Source organism: Neovison vison, chromosome 7, assembly GCF_020171115.1.
Source record: "Neovison vison isolate M4711 chromosome 7, ASM_NN_V1, whole genome shotgun sequence".
Lineage (NCBI taxonomy): Eukaryota > Metazoa > Chordata > Mammalia > Carnivora > Mustelidae > Neogale > Neogale vison.
In genome coordinates, this window is record NC_058097.1 from 131,638,185 (window position 1) to 131,666,105 (window position 27,921).

At 49.7% G+C, this 27,921-nt stretch overlaps 2 long non-coding RNA genes across 3 annotated transcripts; one reads left to right on the forward strand and one right to left on the reverse strand.

Annotated features, from left to right (window-relative positions):
* Positions 1 to 308: 308 nt before the first annotated feature.
* LOC122914065 lies at positions 309 to 4,398 on the reverse strand. Its single transcript, XR_006385766.1, has 2 exons — positions 4,223 to 4,398; positions 309 to 580 (listed from the first exon to the last, which is right to left on the reverse strand). It is a non-coding gene; the product is annotated as an uncharacterized LOC122914065 (long non-coding RNA).
* Positions 4,399 to 6,334: 1,936 nt separating this feature from the next.
* Positions 6,335 to 20,029, forward strand: LOC122912490. 2 transcript variants are annotated; one of them, XR_006385635.1, is made up of 3 exons: positions 6,335 to 6,667; positions 19,076 to 19,243; positions 19,791 to 20,029. It is a non-coding gene; the product is annotated as an uncharacterized LOC122912490 (long non-coding RNA). The 2 variants fall into 2 exon arrangements; XR_006385636.1 differs by lacking the exon at positions 6,335 to 6,667 and adding an exon at positions 17,474 to 17,547.
* The last annotated feature ends 7,892 nt before the right edge of the window (positions 20,030 to 27,921 follow it).

The following is a 27,921-nucleotide window of genomic DNA, read 5'->3' on the forward strand; positions in this document are numbered from 1 at the left end:
TGTCAGAAGTGTGCCAGACAAAAAGGACGGCTGTTACAGAAGTCATTGATGAAGATCTGGAGATTATGAATCTAAGAGCTAAGATGACTAACAAGTGCTGCTTTTCTGGGTGGAATTTAAACCTGAAGTAGATTATTTTACAACCTATGGAACAAAGGTGGAGCTTCCATCCTACCCACGTGGGCTGTTCTGTCTTTAATGGGACTGGGGTGGGGGGAGGGGATGGTGTTGTTAGTGTGGTCCTTTTTTCCCAAGCCAAACCCGCAACAAAACAAACCAAAATATAAAAAAATCAAACTCTAAAGGACTTAGAGAAGCCTGAAGACAGGCAAGTTAATGAAGCTCTTATTTCTCCTTGAAATAGAAATTTAACATTTGCCAGCAGGGAGAAAGTTGTGAAGAAACTGAATTGAAAGAATCCACTGGGGTTCTTGGCTTGAAGAGTTTGCTTTGGTTGCTGGCAGCAGAGAAGGCGTAGGGATTCCTTTCCCCTCCTTTAGCTGCAGACTTAAATTTCACCGAACCAAAGGCAGTGAGCGTGAAGATCTTGGTTGAACTTTCCATGCGTGCTTCGGTGCCTCTGTACAAATGAAAGCAGAGATCTTTAAATGTTTCCTTCGATAGGATTTTATATCTTTCTGGAAGTTGGAAAGGCTATCTTTACCATAGAATTAAGTATAATTGTGTTCAAAGTCTCTGTTTAAAAAAAAAATACATTTGACATTACTACCAGTAAGAAAAAGACATTTTTATTGTAATACTTGAGTCTTAGTAGTTTTCTCTGGGGAATTCAAATTCTAGCTAAGTGGTTGGAATGGGTAGGCTAGTTTCTGGTGGAAATACAAATGTCTGGGGACTTAATGCCCTCCTACCCCTCAAGTATATGAAGTTGCGTATTTTCCCCTCGAGGATTAGGGAAGATAAATGTCACCCCTTGTCTAGTTCTAAAAAAAAAAAGTCCTTCTATAAAGTCAGGCTTCTGGGAATTTGTATCAGATTGAAGTTCAGCTTCAACTGAAGGGGTTAATTGTTTGACCTCTGTATTCAGCTCTGCCTGACTTAAATGTTTGAGGTATCAGTTTTACCCTTTGTTAACAGGGACTAAAACCAGTACCTCTTCTTAGGGTAAGTGGCTTCCCTTTGGTAGAACAGTGTTTGGTGACCTAGGAAAGACTCATCCTGATACACACGTGCATGTGAGTGTGAGGACAGACACGCGTGCACGTACATGCACACACGGTCACTGACTAGACCTCGAACCCAGGGTTTCATTCCCAGCAGGACATCTCCAGAACCTCGGGCACAGATGCAGTCCTGGGAGTGAAGCCTCGTTAGCCCCATGTTCTGACCAGGGGAGCTATATGACTGCCAAGTAGACGTGAGGCACAAAGGGAAACAGAGGCTGCTGGGTGCTCAAGACTAAACAGTAGTGGACTGAGTGACACGCTACCGAGTCAGCTGAGAACTTGCAGGGCTTTGTCCAGGGGCCCGAGATGGAACACAGGTTATTTCTGAGGCGTTCGAGTTACATGGACCAGTACGGATACAAAAAACGGCTGGAAGGAAACTGAGGCTGCCAACTTCTCATTTTGCCAAAAAAAAAAAAAAAAAAAAGACCAAATCAAAACCCCCCAACTATCACAAATACAATATTCACTTATACAAGAAAGGAAATCATTTAGCTTTGCATTGCTCTTATGACTCTCAGGTTGCCCCTGAATGGCCAAAACCGCTCCACAGACCAGCTGCCCCCACACAACCAAGGATAAGCCTGAGAACCCTGTAGAGACCACTCGGCAGACACGCACAGGGGCCCAGGGAGCACGTTTATGAACACACGCTGCCAGCCTCTGCCCCTGGCAGCTGAACCCAATTTCAGGTTTCAGGGTTGTTACTTCTGCAAATGCTCTGAGGCACTTAGACTTCCGCATTGGAGACCTCCCCTCTGGCTTTGCTGCTGATAAAATTTATCCCCAGCCCAGCATAGTACAACAGGGCGCATCCCTGATGCACCAGGCAGTGTTTTCTCATTTATCCTGAGTGTGAGTCCTTGTCCCGTTCCCAGCATCGCACACCGACCCAGCATGGCATGTCTTCTACAGATCTGTGTCTTCACTTCCTTCATGACATTCCAAGACAGCGAGCCCAAGGCACAAGTGCTCATCAGTCCTCTCTGCTTTTTCCATGTTTGCTTACATCCCATTGGCCCATGAACGTCACGTAACCTTGTCCAAAGTCAGCGCGGGAGGGGGCTGCAGCAAGGCCATGGACACTGAACATGATTCCTTAGAGGTCATTAGTGCAACAATGTGTGAACTTCCCTTCTTTGACATGCATTGCAAGATACAGAGCCTTAACTTATAAATTATGATGCTTTCACAAAGATGCTATAGAGATGTTATTACCAGTATAAGGAAGCATTTGGAGTCACCTTATTAACGGACTGAATCCTACATCAAATGGCTCTGCTTGCCTCATAAAATTATTCATTAATTTTTAGTGGTGGTTTTGGGAAGTTATGTACATAATATTTAGAGGAAAATGGCATTTACAATTATAATGAATTCAAGCAAGCCACACAGCAATACCACTGCCCCAGTTTGGAACTTGAGGCTTGCTAATTTCATATTTAATGGCACACATGTCTCCTTCCCCCATTCCTCCCCCCTAGTATGTGTGGCTGAACGAACGTGCCTGTCTCATCTCCTAGAACTCAAACTCCTTGGAAGGTAGGCATCTCACCTCCCCCATGTTTATTTCCCTCACCTATACCACTCAGTAGATGCTCCCTAAATGCTTGTTGAAATGATCACTCAATCATTGCCTTTTACTAAACACTTCTGTGTTCCAGGGACTTCACTCAGAGACTGGGTCACCAATTCTCTCTCAATGCCCCAGATAAGGGTCATTCTCTACAGTTCACCCCTGAGGGAACTGAGGTACCCAAAGCCCAAGGGGAATGGGCTGGCCAGCCCAGTCCCACCTGAGGGCAGGACACTTTCCTCACAGCTGCCTTAAGTGAGGAGCAGGAAGCGGACAGTCAAAAGTGAAAAGTTGGCCTCCAATGTGGAGAGAGGGGCCAAGGGAAGAGGAAGAGGGAGTAGATTGCCATGACCCTCAAACTGTTCACTACCTTTGCAATAAAATAAACACTTGTTAATGAAGACATTGGCCAGCAAAAGGCTGCTTGAAAACCCTGTAAGAGAGCCAGTTCCTGGGCTCTTTAAACAATCAACACCAGACACCAGAGAATTCTTGGTGGTGAGGAGGGACTGGAGAGGCCTTTTGGGCGGGTGACAGTCCCACAGGTACAGGATATTAAGGCTGTCCTCAGGTGAAAGGTAGCCTTTTTTTTTTTTTTTTAAACGTTTTGTCTAGGGGCGCCTGGGTGGCTCAGTGGGTTAAGCCGCTGCTGCCTTTGGCTCGGGTCATGATCTCAGGGTCCTGGGATCGAGTCCCGCATCGGGCTCTCTGCTCGGCAGGGAGCCTGCTTCCTCCTCTCTCTCTCTGCCTGCCTCTCTGCTTACTTGTAATCTTTCTCTGTCAAAGAAATAAATAAAATCTTAAAAAAAAAAAAACGTTTCGTCTATAGTTTTTATTACCTACTAGATCCGTAAATATCGTGCCCATTTTAGACACTACTGTTACGTGGCATGTGTGTGTGTGTGTGTGTGTGTGTGTGGCAGGGCAGCTGAGCAAAGAGCTTTGCATACAACCCATGATCTCATCTAATCCTCACAACAACGCGTTGGACATAGATTTTATTATTCTTAATCTATAGATGAGGTAACTGTGCCCACGGAGACCGGCTTCCCAGAGATTTCCTGGCTTCTGAGTGGTAGAGCCAAAACCCTCAGTCTATTTGACTAAATGCCCCGTATAACATTTAGCTGTGGGCTTTGCACGGCTTTGGTGCTGGTCTGACGTGGGAAATCGGGAATCCCATTTATTCAAGCTAAACTGCACACGTGTCTGTGTAATTTACAAAAACAAATCCAGGTCAAGATATCCGTCCGCTGGAGGTTTAAAGGCCTCCTGTGGCGAGCGGCACAAATCTCTACTCATTCACTCTTTCGTTCCCTCAGCAAGTTATTTATTGCGCACTTTGGTTTTCCAAGCAGGGCGCAAACCCAGCCCTAGCGGAGAGAATGGCGAGCGCGAGAGCCATGGTGTTTGGCTCCCCTACACCCACCCCCGTCCGCCCCCTCTCCGACTGTAGTACCTCGTGGGCGACGCAGTCGGAGAAGCAGGAAATGTGTCAGCCCGAGGATGACCTGTACCGGCGGCGCCAAGCGGCTGGGTGGTCACGGCAGCCTCCCTGGAGGCGGCGGCGGCCCGGGCCTGGTACACGACACTGGTCCGGAGGCCCTGCAGAACCCGCTCGGAGGCGAGAGTCTGGGCCAGGCCGGGCCGGGCCAGGGGGCGGGGCGGGGAGGGGGTCGGGGGCGGGGTGAAGGCGGGGAGCTGGGGCCCAGGTCCGGGTGGGGGGCGGCCGGCGAGTTAGGGTTAGGGCGAGAGGATTCGGCTTCCTGGCGGCAGAGGGCGCCTGGCGCTGCGGTCCGGCGCGCCGGAGCCGCCCGCGCGGGCGCCGAGAGGAGAGGCGAGGCGGGGAGCGCGAGCGGCGGCGGCCACTGCCACGTATTCCCGGCAGTGGCGGCGGCGGCGGCGGCGCGGGAGGAGGTGAGCGGCAGCGGCGCCCGCGGGCAGGTGGGCAGGGAGCGGCGCGGCGGCGCAGCGGGCGGGCGCAGGGATCTGGCGCCGGGCACGGGGCGGGGGTGCCCGCGCCGGGACAGCGCGGTTCCCGCCACGCCGGCTCCGCCTCCGCGCCGGGTTGCCCGCCGAGGCCCGGGCGCCGAGCCGGTCCCGAGCGCAACTCGTGCCGGCGGGGCGGGCGGGGGCCGAGGGGCCGCGAGCCCGCCCGCCAGTCGCGGCTCCGGACGGGAATCCCCGCCGCTGCGGGAACGGGCCGCGGCCGGAAAAGTTGGGGCGGACCGCTAGTCCGCTTGGGCCAGGCGGGAAGTGCGGGTGCGGGGCGGACCCCGGAGGGGCGCAGGGACGCGGTGAGGGGCGATCCCGGGCCGGAGGCGCGGCGGTGGGGAGGGCCCCTTTTGGGAAGGCGGGAGCCGCGCGGCTCCTCCGCATGCGGGGAAAAAGGAGGTGCGCGCTGGGTCTCCGGGCTGCAGTAAGCAAGTGTCCGGCCGTGGCGGGGGGGAGGGCGTCCCTCCCTGCGGGTGAGGGAGGGAGGGAGAGAGGCCCTCCACCGGGGGAGGCGGCGAGCACGGGAGGGTGCGGAGGCGAGCCGGTGGCTGGGTAGAGCGATGAGGAGTGGGTTTTCCCTACTTTCCGCTTCCTTTGGGGCAGATCCAGAGACAGGGGTCAAGCTCAGAGAGTTGGGGACACCTCTGGCGTCTGAAGACCGGATGGGGAGTTCTTTTAAGGGGTGCGAGAGGGAGCTAAGCGTTGTTTCCTCCAGCGCTCGGGGCAGGTACCTCCCCTCCCTGTTTGTCAGGTTCACCTCCCACACCGCAGTGCTTTTGTCCGGGGGAAGTTGAGGAGGGATCTCCCAGTGGGCGAGATATTTAGGGTTCCAAGGTGAGCAGGATTGGACTGTGTGAAACCCTGACTACGGCAGCGCACTGTCCTGAAACACAACTCCGACTTGCACCCATACCCACCCACCTCGTTCCCTCTGCATAGGAAATGTCAGGGATTCCCGGGGCTGGGCCAGCAGGTCCGTAAAGCCCAGCGGCTCCGCTGCTCGCGGGGTCCGGGGCATCCTTCAGGGGAGTAAGACATGGCCCTTGATTCCCTGGCTGAGGCTGGTTATTTCAGAAACAAGTGGTTCTGGAGATGCTGGATGCTTTATTAGAACAGCCTGTGTGGTGCCCCTTGACAACAGCGATGACTCATGTCGCTTTTTTCTCTCTTTTTTTTTTTCAAATAAACTTGGTATTCAGGACACAAGTATGCCAGGTCATTTGTGACTTCCGTAGAACTGGAGACCCACACCTTGGGCCTTCTGAACCCTAGTTGTAGTTCTAGATCTGTCAGCAAGGAGGATGACCTTGGATGGGCCCTCTCTGAACCTCAGTTTCCTTTTCCCTGAAATGGGATATAAAAACAGAACTAGACAGGAGTCAGCTTCTGAGGGAGACTGAAATCTTTTTCCTTGTGAGACTAGAACAGACGCACGATATCAGCAGATGATAAGGATACCAGGAGGCACTTAAAACAGATAAGATGCAAGAAAGACCACAAACAGCAAAACAAAATAAACAACTAATAATAATTGGTACAAGATTTATAGAATGAATACTGTTCTCATGCAGGCCATTAGCATATGTGGCTGTCCAGCTGTTTTGACTCTACAGTTGTTAAAAATGCTTTGAAAAAAACTATGTCTATCTTATCTGCGGACCTGAATTTTTTTTCTTTCGTTTTAACCTTCAAGCCTGCAGTGGAGGCTCGGTTGGGTTGGTCTTGGTGCAGCTTTCCTCGAAGAACACCCCCAGGATCTCTCATTGCCATTGTACTAAAGATTTCCTTCTGTCTGACTGATACTGGGATCCTTGTACCAACACACTTCCATCGTCTTTTTCACTGTGGTTTGAGAAGTCTTGTGCCGATTCCTGTTGCGTCCGGCATTTCTTCCCTGGTCTCCTTTCAAGTGAGTGTCATTCCTCTGCAAACAGTTCATTGGATGCAGCATGTTAAAAATAACTTGGAGTCATAATGTGTCCACTCCACTTCCCCCCCCAGACCCCAGACCCGCTGGGCAACCTCGGGCTAGAACTTCCAGGTCATCTGCTGGCTCTCCTGTTTGGGTACTGAGGGGCACCCCAGAGTTGAAATGACATGGCCAGGCCAAATGGCACATTAATGAGGAAGCCATGACACTGGAAGGGGAGGAGGATTTTTTTTTTTTCTTTCTTTCTGTGTTTTATCACAACTTGAATGCTCTTATCCTTTTGTTCTCTTTCATTAGCTTTCAAAATCCGTATTGGGTTTGACCACATCATTTTCAGTAATCCTTTTTTGTCAGTTTCTTGGAGGCTGAAGTTAGTGGTTATCTCGGAGTCCGAAGTGGTAATATTAAGTCCTCTCCCAATATGTAAATGTGTAACTAATTAGATTGAATCTTTAGAATATCTATAGTGTTTATGTATGTGTGCTTGACTGTGTGTGTAAGTTTTATTTTCACTAAGGGCTATAAAATTAGTGAAAATTATGAAGCTAATAATAGTTACTATTTGAGGCTCTACCACTTACTAGACACTGAAGAAACAAACTATAAGTGTTACAGCTGGCTTGTGCAACTTACGGATGATCTTTGAAACCAGATAGCCTTTGTGTAATAGTGGAAAAAGAATTCTTAGCTCTCCTACAGGGTGGTGGTAGGAAATGACATAATGTATATGAAAAGCAATGTGTAAGCTGTAAAGGATCTTGTAGCCCAGGCAATATTTTAATGTAAGCACTTGGTACTGGAAGCTTGAGTCTGTGAGTCTTGGTATCCGGTAGGCCTCCTCGTACCTCCTGAGCCCATCCCCTGACCTCTCTGAGCCTGTTCTCATACATAAAATTAGGATCACTGCCTTGTATTAACTGAGATCTACAGTGTGTGCTCAGTGAAGGTTGGCGTTCACCCCTTTTTCTCCCCTTGCCCACAGACCCTCGGGATAATGGGATTGATGAAATCTCCCTATAGGAATTGTCCTCAAGGGAAAAAAAAAAGGCTTTTGGGGTACATCTTTGTACTTATGAATAATTCTTCCAGCTTTTGCCCTCCTGCTCCAATGCTCAGTGCACATGGTAAATATTCTAGGTCCTGCCATCATTTAAAAGGAGGGAGAGCAAAACCAGGAGCTAGAAAGGACAATCTTTGATAGAAAGTTGAAGATGGGTGACGCTGGTTTCCCTTTGCACATTTGGTGCCCTGTCTCCTTTTCATTTGTTTTGTTGGGCAGGGAGAAAGATACTGAGTTTGGGAGCATTTCTAGCTGGCAGGAGGCACTGGAAGAGCCACGGTGTAAGGTGGGAGGGCAGGGTGGTCTAAGGGCTGGACAGGAGATGGAAGAGTGGAATCTGACAGTACAAGCCCGACAGGTCGGTGTGAGGAAATCTTGGTTAGGTGTAGGATCTGGCTGAGTTTGGGGCCAGTTTCCATCCCATCCTATAAGACTCTCTTGCGGGGCTTTGAAGTTTTTGTGCTCCAGGCAGATTTTGACTGGTTGTGGTGGCATCATAAATGAGTTTCCATAGTAAGTTGTATGCTGGAAAGGAAATTAAATTCCAAGAGGGTGTTTGTTGTGACTGATGCCAGAATTTCTCGGAGAATTTTATTAAGATTCCGTCAGCCTATAAAAGTACTTCTTAGTTCTCTGAAGATATTAATTAAGAAAGAGTTTTCAAAAAAATTGAAGTGTCTCCTTTGGGAGCTTTTGAAATGTAATCTTCCTAATCTTTGGAACAAATGATGTCCAGAAAATCATAGAACTATATGTTTTAGAAACATTTCCTCCCTCGAGTAATGTTTTCCTTCTTTTCCAATTCCTTCCCTCTTCTTGCATTGTTTTGATAGTGAGTTAATTTTGGTTTCTTTCCCATTTTGGTAGCTTAATCTTTAGGTCAGTGACCTTTTATGTGTAGATCTCTAATGAGTCTTCTTTGCCCTTGAGTTCATGGCTAGTCATTCATTATGAAGAGGTGGCAAAGCATAGGCTCCAGGACCCAGGTGGCGGACAGGTAGTCATCTCCGTCATGGTCCTTGAGGAGCAAGGCTGTCTACAGCTTGGATGTAATCCTGCCAGCAGCTCTGGTTGGTCATGCTATCCTCGACGCATGGCTGCGGATGTGGGCACCTGAACACATGAGCGTCCACGTAGCCAGCCAAAGGTTAGTCTGAGTGTTCACTGTGACCCGTGTGACTCCAGTATCCACACAGGTAGAGACCTTGCCTGCTCTGTGGGGGCTGGACTCTGTCCTATAGGCTGGGGGTTCTTCATTAGGGAGAGAGGGTCAGGTCTGTGTTTTAGAATGGGTGTTGTGGGATAGGAAGTTGGGACTGGAAAATGAGTCCATTGGAGTTCCTGGTACTGTGGAAGGGTGATGAGGGCTTGAACCCGAGACACTGACTGTGGCAGTGGTGATGGTGAATGGGGACATGTCAGGATGGATGGCGCTTTGTCCCTTTGGATGTGGGAGCTCAGAGAAGGAGGAACAAAATCCAGCCCACACTTGTTTCTCCTCCCCCTCCCACTGTAACTCTGATCTCCATGCAGACTCTCAGTAGACCAAAATTGTCCCTTTGGTTTCTTTCAATGGCTAGAGAAAGGTGCCCAAGTACAACCTGAGAGTGCCTTCCCTCTCTTTGCCCGTCTCCTAGCCTTATCCTTTCTGCTTTTCCAGGAGCATCTCAGGGGATGGAATCCAGGTTCCTCCAAGCTCGTTTTCAGAAATGCTGGTTCAAGCATTGAGACCAAGGGAAAGGTGTCAAAGGGAAAAGTCCCCAGAGAAGGAAGCCTTCCTGGGTTGGATTCTGGACTCCACTGCTCCCTGGTAGACTCAGTGGACCCACCAGGGGTGTGTGGTCCTTAGTGTGGTTCTTCCCCAAGAGGTGATCTGTCTCTAGGTCGGGGTGACTTGTATCCCCCAATATGCATGGGGTAGGGGGAGGGTTGGTCAGGAAATGGGAGTGGTGGTGGGTGAGCTAACAGAGCTTGCCCTGGGAGGAGATGGGGCCACCCTCTCATGAAGGGTGCAGACTCCTCACAGGGCAGTGGGGGAGGGATGGGACACCAAACTCAAGTGAAGCAGAGTCAGGGCCAGGGGACGCAATTGGTTCTGGTGGCTGGCATGTCCACATGTCCTCATCATAGGATGCTCTTTTGCCACCTCAGGGCTCTGCTGGTCTCATGCCCTGTCCCTCCTTCAGTGCCGGCCTCTGTAATAAACTTGCCTGGGCTTCCGTCTTCTCTCTTCCAGACTGCATAATACCCATGCCCTTTAGATGGTTTCTCCTCGCTCGGCTGAGCCGGTTGATCAGGTTCTAGCTTTATTTGGGCTTTATCCTCATCTCGAGGCCCTTTATCGGACCGTCTGCTTCTGCCTTCTGCAGTCAGCTGTCTTTGCTGCGAGTCACTGCAGAAAACTCCGCGCCTCCACTTTCTGCTGGATGGTCACCCTTTCCTTCCAAGATGTAAGCACTTTTCAGTGCCCTGAGAGCAACTTTCTCGGCCTCGCCCTCGCTGTGTTGAGTTTGGTTGCTGTACTAACAGGGTGCCTGGTTCCTGGGAACACATCGGTGCCTGGGGGGTTAGTGTCTTGCCTGCTTCCCAAATGTTATGCCCTAAGCCAAGCCCGTCTGTTGGTTCTCCCTTTGCTTCGTGTTTAGTGGCGTGTGTATATTTGTTTTAATTATTACTGGGAAGCAAACAAGATATCTATCAAATATTTGAATCTACAGAAGAGCTTCTGCTGGCAAGCAGAAGGAAGAAATATATATTTAGGCAGGCTACCATTGATTTCTCTCTCCTTTTCCCACGTGGTTGCTGCTTTGTTGGCAGAACATTTGATTTGTATACTGGTTCAGTCTGGATTTCAGTCGCGAGCTAGAAAAGATGCTCGGGCCCTCTGCCTAAGTGGAGGGGCTCCAGGGAATGGCCTGGGGCTGCGGCGGGGTGGTGGTGGTGGTCTTACCCTCCCCGCACCCCACCCCCCCTTCTGGGAGCCTGGTGCCTGGGGCCGTTGTAGGGAGGCTGGAGCTTGGCCAGGCCACTGCTTTGGGTTCCCTGGGAGCAGCTCTGCTGGCCTCCACTCTGCTGTTGGAAGAAGAGAGTTCTCTCAAATTTGGGTTTTCTGTTATTTTCTCGTTCTGTGGTGCTGATGGGGAGGAAGGCGTTAGCATAGTGAAGTTTGGGGCCCAGCAGGTTTGGCGTGAGTTCAGCTTCCGCAGAACTTTCACAGAAGTTTTTCTTGGCTCCCTGCCCCGCAACATTGCCCTTCTTCCCTGCCCTGCTCCCAATCCAGTCTTTCTTCTGTGACTTTGAAATTGAACTTGGGGAGACCTTGGAGTGTGGCACCAACACTTGTGCAGATGGGTGGGGCAGTTTCATACCAGAGAAAACCCGGCATTGTTGTCGCAGCTGCTGCTTTTGTATTAGGAGTTCAGTTGCTTTTCTCCGCAAGAGTATAGGTAGTATGTGAGTATATGAAGCTGCTGTACCCCACCCTCCTGTTCAAGCAGCATGGAAGATCCTCTCTCCCTCAGCACCCTACCCCACCCGCCGCAGCCTTGCTGGGGCCTCTGAAGGAACCAATTTTTGCAGCTCGTTGCCTAGCCTGCAACCATCCGTCAGCCCATCCGGGTGCAGATATGTGTCGTTTTGTTTCTTTCATAAGCAGAAACTGATTCCACACTATGTCCCTGTTCACTGTTTCATCTTTTTGCCCAATATATTGTGTAGAATTTTCGTGCATGTAGCTCTTCTCTCTTAATTTGCCTTGTATTTGGCTACAAAGTATTGTATAGAATAGATCATAATTTATGAGTTGGCCCGCTTTTCGCTTTTCATAGACTCGTAAACCAACTCATTGGTTTTGCTGTTATGTTTTCATACATGGACATGGCTATGCACGTACACATGTGGATCTCTAGGTGTGTCAGAGGTCCTACACATACATACATACATACATACATTTATTTTTTCATTCATTCATTCATTCATTCATTTTTTTGACAGAGAGAGGGAGAGAATCTTAAGGCAGGCTCCATGCTGAGTGTGGAACCCAACGCGGGGCTCGATCTCACAACCGTGAGAGCATGACCTGAGATGAAATCAAGAGTCAGATGCTTAACCAATGGAGTAGCCTAGGCGCCCCAGGGTGCTACATGTTTCAGCTGTTTCAGGGGTATCCCTGCCATGTGCTGGCAAGGACCATACTGGTTTAAATTACCAGTGGCATATGAGGCTGCCCATTGTTCCATGGATTTGCATTCTTCTGGTGAAAGAAGTGAATAGGGTTAGTAAGCGTTTGATTGATTATTGGGTGAGGCCTTGAGACTCATCATTTAGTGTCTGGATCTCAGTGGCCAAGTTTATCATAATCTTGAAACAAAACGACACATATCTGCATCTGGATGGGCTGACGGATGGTTGCAGGCTAGGCGTGAGGGTCCTACTACCAGGGGTATCAATGTGTCACTGGAAGCAGAGGCCTGTGGTTTCACATTCTCCCTGCTTTTTCTCTAGAGGCTATATACTGTAATAGAACACTTGAATTTTGGCGTAACCTGCCAGAGTATTTCTGTGAACCTCTCCCTGAGGAGGCCAGCATGTGTAAGCAGCCTCTGGAGACTGGTGGGTCCTGGATTGTCAACGCAGGGATTCAGGGCTGGATGGCTGAATTGGGAGGACATTTAAAGATGGTGGGCTGGAAAATCAGACGTTCTTGTGCCTGGAAGAGCCTCCAGGAATATGGTAAATCAAGATTCTTTTCCCCCCAGCGGTGTGGTGGTCTCATTCCATCCTGGCTTGTTGCGGGACTATTGTGACGGGTTGTCTCTTAGCTGGGTGCCTTGGGGAGAAGCCATGGTTTCTTAGAAGGTGTTCTGGGGGGGCTGACCTGGTAGAGGCCCCCATGATTGGGCTCACCTGGGCCGACTCTGCAGGCTGAACAGTCCAGTGGGCTTTGGGTAGCTCTGGATTCCTGCCTGACGGTGTTCTTTACCTGCCAGAGGGTAAATGGAGCCAGAGAGGAGTGATGGAGGAGTCAGCCCGGGGTGGTGTGGAAGCTCTAGGGACAGGCCAAGCTGGATTCCAGCCTGTGCTTAGCCATTTATGGCTGTGTGACTTAAGCAAAGTTCTGTTTTCTGCCTGGGTCTCAGTTTCCTCATCTGTAAACTGGGATCATATCAGTACCTACCTGACACGGTTGTTGTTAGGCTATGGACAGTAATGTTTGTAAAGCTCTCAGCATATTACCCAGTAAGTACTTGGTAAGTGTGCTCTGTGTCCCTTTTCCTTAATAAATGTTTATAAATCCATAGTGTGTATTACATGAGCTAAATATAAAAATACAAATAGTGTGGTGATTAAAGAGGGGCATCAGGAGATCAGTAGGTGACTAGAGCCAGCTTGGGATCAGTTGGAGTTGTGGGACTAAAGAAGGGGAGAAGGCAGAAGGTTTTGGTGGGGAACGTTTGCAGGGGCAGGGGAGCAGGGGTTACGTTCTCTGCTCTCACCAATCCTCCTGCTGTGAAACCCCAAAGTCCCCATGATGCTGAGAAAAAAATTTTTTTTTTTTTAGATAGACTGAGTGTTAGGGGATCCTTAGTACAACTTCTCCCTTCTGTTTCTGGGGAGGCTGAGTGAGGGCCTGAGAGGTGTAGCCCGCGCTACACGGCTGGCTGTTTCAGAGGGAAGATGGGGTCTAGCTCTCCTTCTCCATGGGGTTGAGACTTTCCTCAGCCGCGCCCCCTCCCCATGTGCCACATACTGCCTGTTTCCAGGTACGGGAAAAGAGAGCCTCAGAGTGTTGGTGCTCTGCCAGCGGCCCCTCCTGAGGCCCTTGTGAGGTGAGATCACTGACATTCAGAGAGCTAAAGTCAGGTACAGGTCAGGATGAGGCAGGGCTGGGATTCTGACTCGGGTCGGCCTGGCTCCAGTGCTCGTGCTTTGACCTGCCTGGTGACGTTGCTGGTGGCACTGGCCCCCGCTGAGATCTGTGCTGGTTTGTACCCCTGCTCACCTGTAATCGCACTGCTCTCGGGTGATGTCCACACACATGTGTGCACGCGTTCTTGTGAGTCCGGCAGGTTCACCCGAAGTCCCTCATTTGTTCGCTGCTGGTTGGTTCCACAAACCGGAGGTCTGCCGACCACAGGTTGAGCACGAAGAAAGCTACACCTGTGCCCTCCAAAGCAGGCCGGGCCTCTGAGGTCCAGAGGGGACAAGGGCAACGTCACTCGTGGGAGCCAAGCTCCGTGCGTGAGCTTGTCTGGGGGCCTGTCAGCAGCCAACCAGCAGGGACGTGGATGGGACCTGGGCAGAAGGTGTGGGTTGTGGAGCTCAAGATACAGAACCCTGTGACAAGGGGCTAAATCATGTGTGTGAAAATGAACTCTGCGAACGAGACGTGGCCTGTGGTGGGAGGGATTTCAGGGCAGAAGGTGCCAAAACGTCCGGCCCCAAATGTAGAGGCAGCAGAACGGAGATTTCCTCTGGGCTCTGCAGGTCTGAGAAGTAGCACAAATGAAAACAAGGCTTGCCTACCCCTTAGAGAGCTGGTCGACCTGGCTTCTATCCACCCTTCAGGTTGCTGGGGAGGACACTGAGACCTGGAGTGATAGTCCTCACTGGGGGCCAGCTGAGCCAGGGGCCCACCCTTCTTGCCCTTCCACCCACACGTGTAGGTGGTGATCACTGCATGTGACAGCTCTCCCGAGGGCTAGCGTAACACTTCGCATCTGGAGGAGCTCAGTGTCATTTGTCAGATGAAAAAACAAGGTCCCAATGCAGTTCTCACCCTGGCTTCTCTGTCTCTGAGCAGAGTTCGAGCATTTGCCTCTCAGTTTTGTCCTCTGCAGGATGGGTACAATACCCCTGCTTCCCTTCTAAGCTTGTCTTCATTCACTCAGAATGGGCCAGACACTTTTCTGTGTCTAGGCATTTGGTACTGAACCAAAGAAGCTAAAATCCTGTTCTTCCAGGGTTTATTCTCTAGTGGGGGATGGGGCAGGGAATCAGTAGTTAGAATTCATGGTCCATCCATGTATGAATTTCCTGGGCCTGCTGTAACAAGCACCATAGATTGGCCGGCTGATGGTTCTGGAAGCTCCGAGGGATGGTCAGAGCCCCTGGTGGCTGCGGGCAGGCCTTAGTGTCCTTTGTTGATGGCAGCATAGCTCTGCTCTCTGCCTCGGTCCCCACGTGGCCTTCTCCCCGTGTCTGTGTCTCCTGTGTTCTTATAAGAACACCAAGGTCATTGCCCTAAGGGCTGCCATCCTCCAGTTGCCAACTGTGGTCATGTTCTGAGGTCCCAGGTGGACATGGGTTTTTAGGGGGACACTTTTTAGCCCAGAACAGTATGCTGGTGGTGATGACTGCTGAAAAGCAGGGATGTGCAGAGGACAGAAGGTAGGGTGGGGAGTGTGGGTTAGGCAGGGCTTGTTTAGAAGGCAGGGTTTGAGCCTTCCTGTGGAGAAGTGGGGGGCAGGAGCTGTGGCATGGAGGGCAGCAGAGGCTTTGAGGTGGATGTGTGCTCCTGCCAGGATAGCTTGGGGCCTGTGTGGCTAAAGTCCTGTGCGTGCACGTGCATGTGAGATCAGGAGAGCCCGAGGGCTGGGAGCTAAGTGAGGGCATCTGGGATGGCCTGGTAGCTCTTTGCCAACTTTTATGAGGACTCTGGACTTTTGCTCTGTTGGGGTGGGAGCTGCCGTTGTGGCTGTGAGCACGAACTGAAGTGGGTCTGGCAGTGCCCCGCTCAGCTTGGGATCTTTCCAGATTCAGACGGCCATCACAGGACGGTGTGTGTGCACCCAGAGAGGAGCCCCTCTTTCTCTGTGCTTTCCTTTTGAAGTGTGAGTGCTCTGGTGACCCTTGATCCACTGCCCTTTCCTGTCCTCTGTCCTTTGAGATGTCTCCACCCACCCACTTCCCCACCCTGAAACCACAAGCATATCAGAAGAGAAAGTAGCCACGCCAGGCTCGGGGTGGCTGGGAGTGCCAGGAAACTCGTGTGTGTCAGGCCTGCTGGGAGCTGCTTTTTCTCCTCTAGCCCGAGGCCTGCCTGGTGCCTGCTAGGCCTCCGTGAAGGTGTTTATCACCCCGCAGATTTAGAAAATGCTGAGGTCAGTGTGTGAGCTCAGTGTGTTTAGCTCCCCCGATCCTTCCATGGATAAAGTCACTACGCTGTGAAAAGAGTCGAGTCAGCTCCCTTGGGCAGCAGGCCGCATTTGGCCTTGAAAATACAGGGCAGGGAGGCAAGCCCAGAAGGACCTGTGGAGAGCCCGAGGGAGCTATGCCCTTGCCAGGGGCCTGGAGCCGGCGGTCTCCGCTGCCCGAGCTGTGACTGGCCTGTTCTTTTTGCCCTAGAACCAGTGAGGCCTGCCATCTGAGTATCACTGAAGAGGAACTCCAGGCAGTGGCGAGTCTTCAACACACCCAGCCTGGGGGCCCGAGGCCTGTGCCGAATCTGTTTGCCGGGTGGCTGGGGGAATCGTACTTCGGATTCTTGGCATCAGAGCTGAAGGGAAATCTCTTTATCTGGCTGACATTTAATTTTCTCCTTGGGCCTCAGGAGGAAAGGGCCAGGCACGTTTGTGATTAGGGCCCCAGAGAAGTGGGCTGTGGGTGGGCTTGCTGTCAGGCCCTCCTCCCTGCCTCCACCTGGTCAGGGAGTGCCAGGAGCGGCCCACTCAGGGAGGTTATCTGGGAGGCCACCGGCCCCGTCACCCCCCTGCGAAGGCAGCACTTGTGAAGAGAATTCTGTGTGAGCAGAGATGGAAATAGAATCCCCCAGTGCCGGGAGCAGCTGCTTTCCTGGAGGATTCCAGAAGTTGCCTTTGGGCACCACTCACGTGTTTCCCCTGTTGCCCCCCCACCTCAACAAAATGTACACCCAGACACAATCAAAGTTGTGAAGTCTATTCTTGGCTAGAAAATGAACACTAATAAGGTGTTTGGTGAGATTATAATTCTTCCTTCAGAGTTATTTCTGGGGGAGCTTCCCCTCACACATCAAAAGCACTTTCTGAGAGGAGCTGCCTTTTAAATGGTGCAGCCGTCTCTGCCAGACGCTACGGGAAGTTTTGACTCAGGTAGCACCCCCAGAGAGTCTAGAGTCTGGCCTTGTGAGAGGCAGAAGCCTTGCAGGAGAGTGGGAGCCACACAGGCTGCTCCCACAGAATAGCTTCCTTGTCCTGTGGCCCTGGGATGGGGGTGGGGGGGCTTTATCTCTGCGCTGACTTGTGTCAAGCATGCAGTCAATAAATATTTGTTGACGGGCAGGAGCTACTGGATGCAGGCCCTGACCTCTTTTGATGGGCCCTGAGCAGGCAGCAGCAATGCTGTGAGTTTGCCCACGGCCCTGAGAGCTCGGTCTCCTAGGACTGGTCTCCTTGCTATGGCCTTGGGAACATCACTGGCTTCCTTGGGCCTCACTTGTCTCATCTTTTGCTCTGACGGTTGGATGAGATGTTTGGAATGAGTGTCTCCCTTCTTGGTTCTCCTCCCCGGATGCCTTCCCACCTTGCCCGCCCCCTGGGATGCAGGGGTCCTGGGGTGATTGGCCCACACCATCTCTCCTGGTCACAGTGAGAGCTCCTTGGGGACACCAAGAACAGGAGCTCTTTGTCCCTCTGAGCCTGACACATGCGGGCCTTCCACAGAGCTCCCGCATGGCCTTCAGGCTGCTTGGCCAGCACGCCGTCCCCCTGAGTGAGGACTTTCTGGGTGAACTTTGATGGAGAGAGGAAGAACAGGTGGCAGGGGATTTGGCATAAATATCTCTCCTGGCTCTGGAAGAAGGCGTCTCCAGTCATTCAATGTGAGTTCCTCGTTCCTGTCTCAAGTTTTATGCAACTTTGCAGCCCTGCCTTGAACAAAGCCCCTTTATTTCTGGATATCGTGGTGAGAATTATTTTTGTGATTACTGATAAGGCAGAAAAGAATGGGTCCTGACTATAGAGTTCTGTAAATTTTACATTCCAAATTTAAGAAATGTCCATGTGTAGGAGAAATACTATAAAGAACTTTATCTTGGAGATTATCACTGGAGTTTGGAATAACTGGAAAATTTTCGAATGTATTGTCTTTATAATAGAAACTATGAAAATTACTGTAAATAATAAATAGACTAGGATTTAATAAGTGATAGACACATATCTATTGGTAAGAAGTTGCCACTCTATCTTATTTAATCCTCACTAGGAATCTATAAGATTCTTTTTTAAAAAAACAAATGTTAACCTATTTTTTAAATTGTGGTAGATGATATATAACCTGAAATTTACCTTTCTACCAACTTTTAAATATATAGTCCTGTGGTGTTAAGTACACTCTCTGTGGGATCCCTTTTTTTAGCTCCTCAATTTTATAAATGAGGAAGCTAAAACTAGAAAAACAAAGTTGCTTGCCTCAAATCACAGAGACTACATAGTTTCAGAGACAGGATTTGAACTTAGGACCTGGAGACTCAGTGCTCTGGGATTTCTGGCTAGTGGTTGTTGGGATCTGTGGTCACTTACTTACCTTGCCCCGTGCTCACCACTTGACTGCAGAAAGCCGGCTCACTTATGTTGATCTCTCTGGAAGTCCTAGGGTTGAGTTCTGTGTGTCCGTCAAGGAGGTGGCTGGTCAGCTTGGCTCAGCATACATGTGGCTGATGCAGGTGCCAGGGCTGATGAAGGCTGAAGCAGTGGGCCACTGTATCGGGTAGGGCTGGGTGTTAGACTTCTTCCAGAAGGTGCGGGATGCTCTGGAAAGAGCAGTGGCTTGGGGCTTAGCTGCCTGGTTCATCTAGTCTGCACTTGGAGTTTGAAGGTCTGTGCCTTAGGACTAATGTCACCCTGTGGTCGACATGCCTTGACCTCAGTTTCCTCATTTCTAAGTGGCTAGTAAAAATGCTTGTTCTGCTTGCCTTCCACGATCATCGATGGTGACAGGTTGGGATGTGGGGAAAGTGCTAACTAAGTCTAGTAGAGCACTATCAGGCAAATTTCAAGGACAGGAATTTTGGTTGTGCTGTGGCAGAGAGGGGTGGCTGGGGCTGACTGCGGAGATCTGAGGAGGACGGACATGAAGGTGAAGAGTAGCGGGTTTCGCTTTGACTATCACCTTGTTTCCTCCACTATGGCTTAGTTGGTGAAGAATCTGTTGGCCTAGTACTGTAGGTTGGCATGCTCTGAGATTTTCTAGAATGTGTGTCTCTCTCAAGGTCCTCGGATTCACCCTCCCCAAGACTCACATCTCCCTGCAGTGAACTGTCCTGCTGGAGATCATTTTGGATCATGTGATCGTTGAAAGTACACAGCAGCTTTCTCTGGACTTGTCTGTCTTCCTTGTGTTTATACCAGACACCGAGTCTGTGACCTTGAGCAGCCCAGCATATGAGCAGGCTATGATCCCGAGGTCGCACTGGTGGTGAAGGGGAAGGAGTCATCTTCTCATGATGGATGGAGTGCTCCATCTCCCCATGTGAAGACACTGTGCAGGACCCTGGACACAATCTCAAGATAAAGCAGGTGGGGACTTACTCCCATCTAAGCCCCTGTTTATGGGAAAGATGCGCATAGTCAGGACAGTTATGAGGGCAAGGATATGTGGTTTGACAAGTGACTGTTGGGAGAAATGTAGCCTTTGGTCTAAACCAAATGAAAATGCATTGCTGGTGCGGGCCAGAGGTGAGTAGATGTTAGTGGGACGTCTTGACTAGCAATTTCTGTCTCGTCACCCCCCAGATGGTCTTTTGAGTCATTGCTCGTTCTGTGCACATTTCATGTGACAGGAAAGCCAGGGGGCTGTGCAGGGTCTGCTAAGTCAGTGGCCTTGTCTCTCCCTCCACTTATTTCTGGCTTTGAGCACGGTACTCGAAGACTAAGTAGGTCATGGGTATCTATTTTGAACCGTGTGTGGCCGGGCTGTATGGCCATTTAATTTCCGGATCAAATCCTGTCGGACTTGTTTGTCCAGGAGGTTGGCAGCGAGCGCTCTCTGGTTGGTCGTATGGTGTATTTATAACGTGTGAAGAGTCTGGAGGTAACGAGATCTTCCACTTCTCTATTCCTGCAGGAGAGCCGTCGGTGAAGAGGTTTCAAAAACCTTCAGAGGCCGCGGGCGTGCCGTTGTTTTCCACCCCACTTCTTTGAATTTTCTGAAAATCGTTGATCCTCACTAACTTCATGTAAACCTTTTTCTTTTAAGAAATCCAATTTAATTGGGAGCACGTGGGTGGGTGAAGTGGCTGCCTTCGGCTTAGGCCATGATCTCAGAGTCCTGGGATCGAGCCCTGCATCGGGCTCCCTGCTCCCTGCTTCTCCCTCTGCCTCTGCCCCTCCCCCTGCTTGTGCTCTCCTTCTTTCTCTCCCACGCACAAATAAATAAATAAAATCTTTAAAAAAAAAAAATCCAAAATAATTTTTACCCAGCGTTAGTTGACTTCTGCTTATGTTACTAACGGCAGCCAGTTGCCAATTTAATGTGTGCTGAACCTTTGGCGTACATTTACCTCATTGAATCCTCATCACCACCTTGAAAATGGACATTATTGTGTCCCTTCCCCAGGTGAAGGAAGAATCAAAGCGGTGCTGTAATTTGCGCACAGCCCAACCATGTAAGTAGCAAGGCCAGAGACTTGCCCTCCGTGTCTCCTGACCAGAGTCTGGCCCTTGGTACCACACCACCCTGGTCTTGGGAGCCCTGTGGCCAGAAGACATCCCCAGCTGGGGGCAGGGTGGGGAGGTTCCGGGCCTGTTCAGAGGCGAGGTGTGCCCTCCCAGCTGCGGGTGTTGGGGATACAGGCTCCCCCCAACCCAAAACCACTTCCATGCGGAACTGGAGTTCTGTGTTAGGTTGTCACTCGGATGTCACTGGACCCCAGAATTCTCGGATTTTACTCTTCATTGTTCCCATTTCCCTCTTTTTCTCGGGTGTTCTTGCCTGAGGCCTTGGGTGAGTGCGGCGAGATGGTGAGCTCCACTAGGTCACGCAGGTGGTAACGGAGTCTTCTAACCTCCTCGTCTATGTGTCCCAGCTGTGGACTCAAATATTTCTCCATCTTCAGTATTCCACGCTTTTTTTATGTTCTGGAGGAGTAAACACAAGCTTTTGGAGGGAGTATTTGCTGTGTCTTTCTCTCTGGTGTCTTCTCCTCTAAGCTCCTCGCAGAGTCCTGGCAATAATGCTGCTGCCCGTGGCCATTTCCCTTTGCCAGCATGTAAATATATATGTTTAGTTGCTTTGCAGAGGCATCGCCTCCCTGAGTATCCCCAGCAAGACATTGTCCCCCCCACTTTATGGACAGGGATTCTCAAGGGATGCCATAGACCTGAGACTTTCAGGCAGCACACCCCATAGCTTCCTCTGAAAGTTTCTTAGAAAACGCCAGAGGAGGTGTTTATTTAAAATCAGGAGTGGGGGTGCCTGGGTGGCTCCGTCGTTAAGCGTCTGCCTTCAGTGCAGCGCTTGGTCCCAGCGTCCTGGGATTGAGCCCCCCACATCAGGCTCCCTGCTTGGCAGGAAGCCTGCTTCTCCCTCTCCCACTCCTGCTTGTGTTCCTGCTCTTGCTGTGTCTCTCTCTGTCAAATAGATACATAAAATCTTAAAAAAAAAAATCAGATGTGTTTGGAAAGTGAGAGAACCCCCTCTTGCAGTGCTGTCCCCTCAAGCTGGTTCCCAGTGGGTCTCCCTGTCAGGAGTGCCTGCACCGATCCTGGTATCCCTCCCAGCCTGTCCCTGGATTTTCACTTCATCTGAGTCTGTATCCTAGAAATCGGGGTGGACTGACACCAAAAAGATGTAAATGAGACAGTGTACATAAAAATCCCTCGGGACTCAGTGAATGGATTATTACTTTCTGTCTTTAACCCACTGTGATGGGGAGCTGCCACAGATCCCAGCTCCAGAAGCAGAGGCCTGAGAAACTCTCCTCCCCCCTCCCCACCACCTCGGAGCTGTAGTAATTGACCTTTCCTGCAAGCAACACCCCCCCCAAGTGAGGAGAGGACGAAGCATAAGGAACCATAAAGAACCTTTATTTTGAATCTTTCCAAGATTTTCCCTTTCTTTTTGGTTTTGGGGAATGGTAGTGGCGTATGGTTCATTTTCTGGGAACCAGAGCTCTGGGAAGTCTGTGTTAACTACAGAGCTACTCTCGAGTGCCCAGGGGCATTTAAAAAAATGAAGAAGTGCGGAAACAGGATTTTAGAAACAAGTATTTTAGCTGTGCGCATTGCACACATCAGTACTTTTAGTATACACGCATACAGTGATTATATGATTATCTAAATTTGACGCCTTCTGGCTTTGCCTCTTAGAAGGCCTATGTAGGCACCTAGCGGACTCAGCCTTAACCTTTCTGAAGACCTCATGGGAGGCCTTCCATCCTCCCCACCCACTCCTTGTGTGAGTCTAGGCAAGTATAGGGCAAATTCCAGAGGAACCATGCAGGCGACTCGTGATTTTCGATCTTTGAGGATTCTAATTCTGTGTATTCGCCGTGTGATGTGGAGCAATTGACCTGCCTTCCAGCCTCCGGGAGCTGCATCCCTGTCAGGGAGACAGACCCAGAGTCTTAGCGGTCCTAGCATTGCTGTGCTGCCCAAGAGGACGCGTGGGCCGTTGATTTTGCAGAGTTGGCCCTGAACCACCAGGGGGCGCTGGGAGCCGCGAGGGGTGAGGGAGGCTCAAAGTCCGGGATAGGCGCTTTGTAATAAGCCCCCTGTGAGTGGTGGTCTCTCCTGAGGCCAAGATCTGGAGGAGTCACCCAGCTGACCGGCAGGCAAGTCAGCCCAGGTTCCTGGCCCTCCACTAACCTAATAGAGGGCCACCTCTGCCCAATGACATAGCCAGCCATACACACTTAATTAACCTGACAGCCCTAGATACTTAAATTAGATCTAAGGAAGAACTTCCTCACTTTTTTTTTTTTTTTTTTAAATTAGAGCTAAAATGGGGCATTCTAGAACAGGGCTTTTCAAGCTGTCATCCAGGATCCTTAGTCACACAATCAATTTAGTGGGTTGACACATAAAGAAAAGAAAAGGAAAGGGGCAGAGTAAAAACTATCAGTACATCACAGATGGTAAGGCTGATAATGCGTGTTTGCCCTAGATCACGATGGAAATACATTTCTGCCTGTGGGTCATGGTCAAAAATGTCCTAGAAACACAGGGATTATAGTTTAGATCATTATAGTTTAGATTGTAAGGTGTTAGGGGGCAGGGGTCTGTTTTCTCTTTCTTTTTATGTTCCCTGCATCTTTTTAAATTTTTATTTTATTTATTTGTTTGACAGAGAGTACAAGTAGGGGGAGCAGCAGAGGGAGAGGGAGAAGTAGGGTCCTTGCTGAGCAGGGAGCCCAACGTGGGACTTGATCCTAGCACCCTGGGATTATGACCTGAGCCAAAGGCAGCCTGTTAACGGACTGAGCCACCCAGGTGCCCATGTTCCCTGCATCCTTAACCCAGTGCTGAGTATGTGTTGGTCCATCAGTCTGTCTGAGAGCACTTACTATATTTCTCCCTTCTTCTTCAGACTGGAAGAAGTCAGAACCCACCCTACACTGTCCACTGTCCTCACCAAGAGACAAAGGAGGTGGATTTCTGTCGTGCTTTGCATGTGAAGAAAAAGGCAGACACCAGGCGTGGGATAGTTGAGAGCTTGACTCTGAAGTCTGAGGAAGCTGGGTTTGCATTCTGGGTGTGCAGTGTCTAGGCACGTGGCTTTGGAAAATTTCTTTAACCCTCCTTAGCTTCACTGTCTCCATCTTTAAGCTTGGCATGATTAGGGCACCTGCCTCCGAGGTCTCGTGAGGATGAAGCGAGAGAACGCAAGTTCGCAGCCTCTAACACAGGGCTTGACATCTGATAAGTGGTTTGGAAGCATTGTCACTGCTCTTGTTCTTACAGTGACTGTTAAGAGAGACACAGTGACCACATCGGGTCCACTGTGGGAAGCCGCTGCTGGAGCCGCAGTTCTGTGATGGCTATAGATCTTGAACTGCACTGGAAGGCTGAGCCCGTGGCTGTCGTGTGGGGAAGTGGCTGGTGCAGGGCGAGCCGGTGTCCGAGTGCAGGGAAATGGTCTGGTTTCGTGATTTAGAGAAAACAGAGCATTTTCCAGGTGCAACGAGCTAGGACTATCCCTGTGGCATCTGAGAATGGAAACGGCATTGCTTAGAAAAAGCTGGGTGCGTTTTATTTAATCAGCAACAGTTTCAATGTAATGTCACAGGTCTTTGTTGTTGTTTGTTGTAACTACGTGTACGCATGCGTGTGCGCGCGCACACACACACACACACACACATACAGAGAAGGAACTATTCTCTGCAGTGGAACGTAGCCATGTATAGGATTAAATTGGTGCTCTTGGGTCTAGTAGTCATGACAATTTTCAGTGAAAGCACGAAGATCTGAATAAATCCTGATTTCTGAAACCGCCACCAGGGCCCAGCAGTGCCACTGCCCAGTCAGAATTAACTGTAGGAAAGTAAATACGTGATGTTTTGAAGACACTGGGCAAAACCCCAGGGGGCCTTGGTTGGAGCATTAGCCCTGCTTTTCAAGTCCAAGTCTGTTCACTACCATTGCGTAGTCTGGGGAGTTGTGACCTCTCTTTCTGCCCCAGAGTTAAAACATCTTTATTCTTTGTGTCCCTTAGTGCTGATTTTGAGTCTTGGGAGGGAAGGGTAGTAGGCGCTAAGTATTATTCAATGGTAGGAAGCTTTAGGTGTATATTTTAGTCAGAAATGTGACTTTCTCCCTGTTTGGAGACAGTCCAGTACAGAGTTAAGAGCACAGACTTCATTCAGCTAGACCTACGTCTCCAGCCATGCTTTGCTGCTCTTTCCCCCCTTTATTTTTCCCAGCTTTATTGAGATAGAATTAACAAATCAAGAGCATGTCTCTCGGGAATCCAGTGTGAAGATTTCACTACATTGTGAAGTGATTACCACAATCCAGTTAAGTAGCCCCCATCGGCTCACCCATAGTTACTACTTTTTGTGTGTGTGGTGAGAACACTTACAAGCCACTCCTGGCGGATTTCAACTATACTATACACTATTATTAACTGTAGTCACCGGGCTGTACTTTAGACCCCTGGAATCATTCATCTTAAATTGTTCTCTTTCACATCATCTCCCCATTCAGCCTGCCTCTCAGGTCCTGGCCAGCACCATTCTACCCTCCACTTTCTATGAGTTTGACGTTTTTTAGATCCCACGTGTAAGTGAGATCATACGGTATGTCTCTTTCTGTGTCTGGCTTCTTTCACTTGGTATAATACTCTCCAGCTTCATCCCTGTTGTCCCAGATCTGCCTGTGCTGTGTGACTTCAGACAAGTAGCTTCACCTGTCTGCATTCCATCTATGAAATGGGCTAATGACAGTGCCAGTGCCAGTGCCTGCAAGTCTGTGGAATGTTTGCGTGTGAACTCTAAAGCACGTGGGAACCATCGTTGTGGACACGAGCACTAATATTATCAGTGGAAGGTCTTCCAGGAGGCCTGGCTTGGCCAGTTTTAGTAACTGGTCTTAGGTTTGTTGCCAAACCTAAGTATTATTTTCTCTGAAACAAGGGAGAAGCCCAGATGCTTTAGACTCCTTCTAGCTCGACTGCTCTGCATTGTGTGTTTTCTTTCTTCTGAGAACAGGACATGTGTTGTTGGCTGTCAGAGGTCCGGGAAGGGGGGGGCGCAGGGGTCACGGTGGTGGGGAGATCCCACTTTCTGTTAAGGACCCATAGCCCTCGGCCTGATCGCTGTTGGTTGTTGTAACCTTTGTTTTTCTTTCTTTGATTTTATATTCTCCATGGACCTCCCTTTCCCTAGCCTCTGCCAAACAACTCCCGGCTTTTCTATGCTCTTTCTAGTGGATTCAGAGCAGAGGTATGCCTGGCAGGCTTGAGTGAAGTCTCAGCTTGGAGAGCCTCACACGCAATGGAGGCTACAAATAAGGGTGATCCTTTCCCTTCGCCATGGGTTTTGAAGTCTGTGCTTGTCCTCTCCACATTCCCCAACCCACGTGCTGGGGCTGCCTGCGTCTGAGGTTGACCAGGAAATGCTGCTTGTGACAAAAAGGGATGACTTTTATTTATTATTATTATTTTTTTTTGATTTGTCATAAACTGTTTGCTCGCTTGGTTTCCTATCTGGGCTTCGGCTTCCGCGGGAATTTTAAAGGATTTACCGGAGCTAATCTCAGGGTAATTTCTATTTTGCACGTGTATCTTTGCTAGCAAAATGTGGAGCTTCGTAGTTCATCTCTGGCCTGCCACTGGTATTTGAGGTTTGTCTCCTTGTTCTCCGGGACAGGCATGCACAATGAATTAATTGAGCTATTTTCAGCCCACTTCCTGCCTAATTGAACACCTGCACAGCAAACGCCGCGGGCGCGCCTTCCTGGTACCTGAGCTGCCAGCCGTCCCCTTCCTGGCGGCGTCTTGCTTGTATCAGAAGACTCGCTTTTGTCATTTGCAGTTAACAGACTCTGTCCTTCAGAGAACTGCTTTCTTCTTCACTTAATTTAAAGGTGCCAAAGTGTCCTCGATGGGTACAGTCCCTCTGTGTTGCCGTCTTGCCACTGTCCTCCCAGTTAACGTCACTGCCGATTCCCCGCCTCAGGAAAGCGGCTCAAAGACCAGATGCGGGGAGAGGGGGCGTGTGCGGCCTGGGTTGATTCTCATGCTCCCCTCGCCCTCCCTTGGGCCCCGGATGAAGTTTTCAGCAAGTCATTCTTAATGTAGTGCTCCTGGTTTAGAGCTGATGAGAAATATTCTTTGAAGGGAAAGGACCTGGTTTCTTTTTCACTTAAGACTTGGCTTTTTTAGAGCAGTGTTAGATTGCAGCAATATCGAGCCAAAGGTGCAGAGATTCCCCGCACACCCCCTGCCCTCTGGCCCCCCTGCATGGCCTCCCTCATTTTCAGCACCCCCCGCCGGAGTGGTACACTTGTTACAACTGGTGAACGTACATTGATGTATCATCATCACTGTAGTTTATCTTAATATATGCACTCGTGGTGGTGTACGTTCTCAGGATCTGGACAATGCATAATGACTTACATTCAACCAGTGACCTGTACCTAGTATTTTCACTGCCCTAAAAATCTTCTGTGCTCTGCCTGTTCATCTCACCACCCCCCACCCCGCAACCACTGATCTTTTTATTATCTCTATAGATTTGCCTTTTCTGCAGTGTCCTAGAGTTGTGATTACAGCATGAGGCCTTCTCAGATTGGCTTCTTTCATGTCGTAATATGCATTTAAAGTCCCTCCATGTCTTTCCATAGCTTGATAGGTCATTTCTTTGTAGCGCTGAATAATCCATGGTTCGGAATCCCACTGTTTCTTTATCCATTCACCTGCTGAAGGACGTTTTGGTTGCTTCCAAGTTCTGGCAATTATAAATAAAGCTGCTGTAACTATCCACGTGCTGGCTTTTGTGTGGACGTAAGTTTTCATATCTTTTGGATAAATACCAAGGAGTGTGATGGCTGTATCATATGGTAAAAATATGTTTAGTTTTGTAGGAAACTGTCAAACTGTCTTCTGTCTTCCAGTGCCAAACGATTTCGCATCCCCACTGGCCATGAGCGCAAGTTCCTGTTGTTCCACATCCTTGCCAGCATTTGGTATTGTCAGTGGTCTGGATTTTGGCCATTTTAATGGGTGTGTAGTAATGTCTCATTGTTGCTCTAATTTACATTGTCCCAAAGACCTGTGATGTGTCAAGACTGTTTTTTTTAAAGAATGTTGACTTTTTGTCACGAGGGGCTTATGTCTTTACAAAGAGAAAAGTAGTTTTACTAAAAATGAGATCTAGAACAGAGAATCCAGTCTTCCCTGATAACAGAAAGCCTTCCTGGTTCATGGCCTGTGTTGGGTCTTCTCAGCTGTTCTCTTTGGTTCAAAAATGTCATAACCAGCAACATGGTTTTGGAGCCCTGGTTTGGGTGTGCTTTTTCTGTTAAAAATACTGTGGAGAGACAGCATCCCTTGTTAATTACACGTTAGAATTGGAAATCTTAATTACCTCCTCCTAGTGTTCTTGGGCTTTCGAAAGGAAGTATACTGTTGGGGTTCCTTCTGCCCAGGTTTGAACTTATTCAAAAATGGGTTGAGACTAGAAAAACATTTATCTTTCAGATTCTTTGATCTCATTGTGGTTTTGCATTTGCTTTCAGTTTCCTTTTGGTATTCCTTT